This window comes from Silene latifolia, chromosome Y, assembly GCF_048544455.1.
Source record: "Silene latifolia isolate original U9 population chromosome Y, ASM4854445v1, whole genome shotgun sequence".
Lineage (NCBI taxonomy): Eukaryota > Viridiplantae > Streptophyta > Magnoliopsida > Caryophyllales > Caryophyllaceae > Silene > Silene latifolia.
In genome coordinates this window covers 329,628,271-329,634,393 of record NC_133538.1, presented here as the reverse complement: position 1 = coordinate 329,634,393, position 6,123 = coordinate 329,628,271, and the positions used below count along the sequence as shown (strand labels likewise).

Below are 6,123 nucleotides of genomic sequence, written 5' to 3'. Positions count from 1 at the left end.
ATAAGAAAACTCACGCATTAGAACAAGCAGAGCTAGTTTACTCGTACCTTATTAAAGTCGGTTTTATTAATAGTGACAACACGATGGACTTAACATGCAACTGGTATACGGATTAATCCATAAACACAAAACGCTTTGATCCTTAAATACAAAGTGAGTTAATTTTGTCAAATATATAATATAACAAATAAATTTTGAGTTTTACCCTCTTATTAGATCCCCACCGGAATCGCCATTGTGAGATCTCGTGAAAAATCTCAATTTTTAATTAAAGGGTTAATTAATCTTTACACCCTTATAAAACCAACTTTTCTAAATTTACACCCTTATCAAAAAAATTTAATATTTTACACCCTTATAAATCACTTCTGATCAAATCTTACTCCCTTAGTCGGATTCCGGTGTAAAACATAGTTAATTTACGATATTACCCCCCATATACTCTCTTTACTCTTGTGCCGTTCCTTCTCTTACACTACATTAACCCTTCATTTCCTCTTCCCCAAATCCTCTTTCAGTAATTTCCCAAAAAACAAATAATTCACATTATCATCTATCATTTGCAGTCATCATCTTGTCATCTTAGTACTACGGCTATCGATCATCTTCTCCAGTAAGTATTTCACCATTGTTCTCTATCATTTACTTTTATTTTGTGTAATTAAATAATTAATTAGGGTATTATTAAAAGGGATTACTCTTTTTTATTGCTGAAAAACCATAATTGTGATAATTAAAGTTCTATTTATAGTAGATTAGTTACAAGTGAGTTACAACCCTAATTTTCAAACTTTCCTTTCTTTGTCTGCATTCTATGATTTCAAATTGGTAAAAGAAGCTCACTTTTTATGATCATGTTCAAAATGAATGGGCAAAACTGACAAGGGAAAAGAAGGAAAAGAGAAGGGCACAAAATAAGGCATATGCAAGGCAGCAAGGGACTTCTGTGTAGCACCTACCAGTTCCAACATCAAGCTCTGCCACTTACCCACAAATGTCAGGCCCTTCATTCACAGAGTTGTTGACCCAGGCAAGCTCTTCAGTGGCAATGTGGAATACATCAGAATTTAGTTAAGTTTGTTTTGAAACCATGTGTTTATGTAGTCTTTGTTGAACAATTTAGCTAAGCTTGTTTTGAAACAATGTTGTGTTTTAAGTTTGAACAATTTGGATGTAATATTCGGGTGAATTATGTTCTGGGTAGAAGTTTGAACAATGTTAGTGGAATGTTATTGTGGTTTCAAGTTTGCAACTCTTCAGAATTTAATTCGGGCGGAAGTTATATCCATAAATTCGTAAATAAAACTAAGTACCCTAATTTGAAGGGGGAAAACGATTGACAATCTGAAAAAATATAAGAAAGTATGCTTAATTTGAGGTTCAAGATGTCAAGTATATCATTATAGATATAAGATAGAATGAAAGATAAAGAAGATAGAAAGAATAAATAAATAGGTACAAGAGAGAAAGAAAGAGAGGGTGAGATAAAAGAAAGAAATAAGGGTAGGGGTATTTTCGTCACAAATTATGGATTTTAGAGGAAAAATTTAAAATTTGACGTAATATTCCCTTTTTCACACCGGAATCCGATTAAGGGGGCAAAATTTAACCAGAAGTGTTTTATAAGGGTGTAAAATATTAAAAACAATTTATAAGGGTGTAAATTTAGAAAAGTTGGTTTTATAAGGGTGTAAAGATTAATTAACCCTTAAATAAATGATATAATAGGAGTCTCCAGTAGGTTTTATAAAAAAAACATACAAAAAATAATTTTAACAGAAAAGGCCCCTTTTGATATCTGAAATGGGGACGAATCCGTCACTCCGGTCTGAACCAAAGATTGCGGATTCGGAGGTAAAGGTACGGTCAGGGAAGGTGTTAGGCGCCCGGACCGCCCATCAAACTAACGGCATCTACTATTTATTTGTAATATTATATATTTGACGAAATTTAACAATAAAAAGAGTTATAAAATAAAAGCGATACAAATTATATACAAAGTGTAACACCCGCGATTTCATAATTAAGGGTAACATATTAAAATTGATAATTTAATAAAACTCGATTTTATATGGTATATTATTTATTTGGTTTTATATTTTCAAAATCGTGTTTTAGTTTCATAAAAAATTATTTGGTTTTGTTTTGACCCGGAAACCTCCGTAAAAGTCGTGTTATGAGTCTTTTAGTGCAAAACCGAGTCACAAACCTTGTGCCTTTGATTTTGGGCCTAAACAAACCTATGGACCCTCTTTAAGACAACCAAAACTCCATCTTTTATGGTTTTAATCTTAAAATTTCAGCAACTCCCCTTCATCTTCTTCCCTTAGAATATATGTGTTTTCCTCCATTAAAGCCTTCACAAAATCAAACCTTAAGACGGATGCTATTTCTTCGTTTCTCAACGAAATCCGGTCCAATCTTCTCCTCTCTTTCTTTCTATGTAAGAAAAATCTTACCTTTTGAATCTTTTAGAAAATCCATCTTTTCGTGAGATGAGTTTTCTAATTCTTTTTGTCTTAATCTTGTTTCTAGGTGAAAGCTTTAGTATCCCGGAGTAGTTTTGGGTCGGAATCTTGTTTATTGAAAAGCTAAAAGGTAACGGTGATGTGTTACTCGTTATTATATCTTGTATGTGAAATTATATGTTGGGTTTTAGTCTTTAGTTAATAAAGTTACTACCTTTACATGTTATTGATGAATTTTGTTGGATTATTAATGTTGGATGATGTTTTAATTGTGTTTTTATGTTGTTGAGATGGTTTAATGCAAATAATATCAATTGGGTAAAGTTGGTTTGTAAGGAATGAGGTGTTGTTTTACTATTGTATGTATATTGTAATTTGCGACGATCTTCGTTACATGTTATGGGTGTTTATTGTCGAGACATGGTGGGTATGTCGTAATTAAAACGATCTTTGGTTATATGGATAATTTGGGGTTGTGAATGTAAGATAAAATTGATTTTGGAATGAAGTTCATGTTGTTTGTGTCGTGGGAATATGTGGCTGCGGTTTCAGCCTGACCACCTATTGTAAAACGGCCATAAATACCTCGTTTCTTGTCCATTTTGGGCGTATGACCTACTGTTAGAACCGTAAGAGGATAAGCTATCACTTCCAGTTAGTTTCACCTGATTCTCATGTCTAGAACTTATGTTATCACCATTTGAAGTAGACCCTTGTTGAAGTCGAGTCCTAAATTTGTTGTTTTGTATTGGGGTCTAGGTTTCTTGTTGGTTATGCTTATTAACCTTTGTTCTAATGCTTTTGTATGGTGTGTTGACACTTGTTTATCATTGGAGCCCCTTGCCTACGTCTCATTCATTATTTATCGTTCATATATATATTTCTCACATGAATCGTAAATGAGGAACTTATTATTTATTTACGTCATAACTATATAAAATGATATATTTTATTTATAATAATAACTTTAATTCATTCATTCTCATTTATTTATCGTATTTCAATTATGGGTGATTTAATCTACTTGAATAATTGGATGAGCCGTATCCATGTGGAATTGCCACTATAATATACGTTTGCTTGACTTATAATTATACCTCACTTGTGCTGGTCTGGCAAGTGCGGGTTTATCTCACTCTTTTCCCACCTCTTTCGTGCTGTTCTGACGAATTTGGTATACTTGGTTTCCGTTCTGTTGCCTGGGTCTTAGATGTGAGATGTTTATTGCATAACGAGAAGGTAATGATCTAGTGTGGTTCTTGGGTGTCTACTTATGGTGGTGTCATATTGTGTAGCATACTGTAGATACCCGTATCCGTCGATATTGGAATTTATAGAGAACCCGACAAACACCCGATGATGATAGGACACATGTATTCTTTAGTTGTCATTGTCATTATTTGGGTTCGTTTTACGATGTAGAATGGGCGTCGTCGATGAAGTATTTTATTAATTTAAATGATATTTAAATTAATGTTTTTTTAGTGAGTTCATTTTATTATTTTAAATGATATTTAAATTATGGTTTTTTAGGTGAATTCAATTTATTTTATTTTATTTTGAATTTATTTTCCCAAGTTTATTTTATTGAAAATAAAATAAATAATTGATTTGAAAAATCATTTTATGAATATATTTGATTTGAAAAATCATTTATTTTAATGTGTTAATTGATTTGAAAAATCGATTTTAAAAGCGAAGAAAACTCGTTTTAGAAGCATGTTTTTGAGCTCGATTTTAGCTCGGTTTTTGGGCCCGTTTTCTTTACGACTTGGCACGAATATCGAGTACACTAACCAACCTAAGCCTCTACCCATCCACCCTTGTTCGAACCCCCTATCCACGGCCCAAATTCCATCCCCAAACACCCCCCAACCAGCCCGCGCATACAAACAGCCCCCCTGTTTTGCGTGATGAATCCCGAGCCCAAAACCCGCTCCAAATACCACCAAAACCCGTACCCATTAACCCTAACCCATACCCTAGTATCCTACCCATATTACCCTAGCTTAATCACCAAGAAAACCACTCTCAAACCCTCACAAAAGCTGCTGGACAGCAGCTATGCGTGAGCAGGCCCGACTGCCTCTCCCTCTCTTTTACCCTACTTTAACTCCTTATAAATACCACCCCTTCACCATACATTCATTCCTCTAAGTTCTTCCCACATCCTACCATCACTCACAAGCTTTAAACCTCAGAAACAAACCCTAATTGCCTCTCAAAAACCCTCCACAAAACCGACATACAAACTGAAACTGTTTGTGGGTCCTCCTCGAAAAACAATTTGTTCCTCCCTCAAACCTCCATCAAAACTCGATTTTCTTGTTCCTAATTAACCACATAACATCCATCTACACATTAGACAAAGATTTATGAGCCAAATTGCCCTTGAGAGTACACGAAATCCCTCGAAAAACAGAGTGTTATACACTCTGTTTTCGCGGTTTGTTCTTGTCTGTCCAGTTCTGTTTGTGCTCGTTTTTCATGCCCAATAACTCAAAATGAGCAGAGGTTGCTTTAAGATTTCTGTTCTCCTATCTTTCTAGTTTACAAAACATCTTTTAAATCGAATTTTCATCGTGAAACGAGGGAGAAATCGCTGTTTGAAAGTTGCTGTCCAGATTCGATAAAAACGCGTGTTTGCTTTGTTTCTTCGTCGACGACGGCCTCTCGAGATAAAATCTACCATCGATTACGACCCAAGACGGTGTCAACGATACATGTAGGTTGAGGGTGCATCAAATCCTCCTCTTTCTCCTTTTTTTATTTCGTTTTTATGTTTGTTCTTTTATAGTTTGTTTTTGTTTGTTTATCGCTTTTTATTTATCGTTTAAATTAACTATGAAACTAGTTTAGTCCGAGTATGAGTTAAAGTACCACCATGAACACCCGCGTTGACTTGAGATGGGAAAAGAAACCGCTACTTCAGTCGGTCGTACACCCCCGTCTCATTTACATATCCTCGTGTTCAAGGTAGGGCATAAATAAAACGAATTTCTAACTTCCGTTCCTCGCTTTTGACCCTTTGTTGTCTCGGCCAATTCGACCCACCTTAGGACCCGTTGCATGTTAGTATGACCTCTGATTGTTAACATATGACTTATTTAGACGACATTAGATCAATTTAATAACCTAATTAGACATGTTAGGTGGCATCGACATAGCTTTAAAAATCGATTAACAATTCTATAACCTAATTGAATACATCTTTCTTTTCACTTGATTTCTCGCTAGCATAGGAGTGCGTGATTAGCACCTTCCTATTAACACTCGACGAGTAAGCATTAATCTTATGATATCGTGACCTAATTGGACCCTTTAGGCCGTGTAGAATACACACTCGCGCATTTCTTCTCAATCGATCAACCTGTCCTATAACTCGTTTTCTAACTCGTTTTCTAATCCGTTTCGCAATCATTTGATCTAACTAATGAACCTAACCTAGGAACTAGGATAGCCTTGTTTGGGTTTGGCCGTGATTTGGCCGTGGCCTTTGGCCTTTCCTGGTTCGTTTGTTTTCGCATCGTTCGTTCTTTATTTGTTTTGTCGCTTGTAATTTATCGTTTGTTCATCGAGTTGTAATTTTCGAGTTAGCTTTCTTTTATCGAGTCAAAACCTCTTTCAAAACCTTAGTCTTGTTTGGTTAGATGGT

General features: G+C 35.0%; 1 long non-coding RNA gene across 3 annotated transcripts; it reads left to right on the top strand.

Annotated features, from left to right (window-relative positions):
- Positions 1-441: 441 nt before the first annotated feature.
- On the top strand, positions 442-1,232 carry LOC141633227 (uncharacterized). 3 transcript variants are annotated; one of them, XR_012538029.1, is made up of 2 exons: positions 442-613; positions 886-1,232. It is a non-coding gene; the product is annotated as an uncharacterized LOC141633227 (long non-coding RNA). The 3 variants fall into 3 exon arrangements; XR_012538027.1 differs by having other exon boundaries at positions 839-1,232; XR_012538028.1 differs by having other exon boundaries at positions 836-1,232.
- Positions 1,233-6,123: the final 4,891 nt, after the last annotated feature.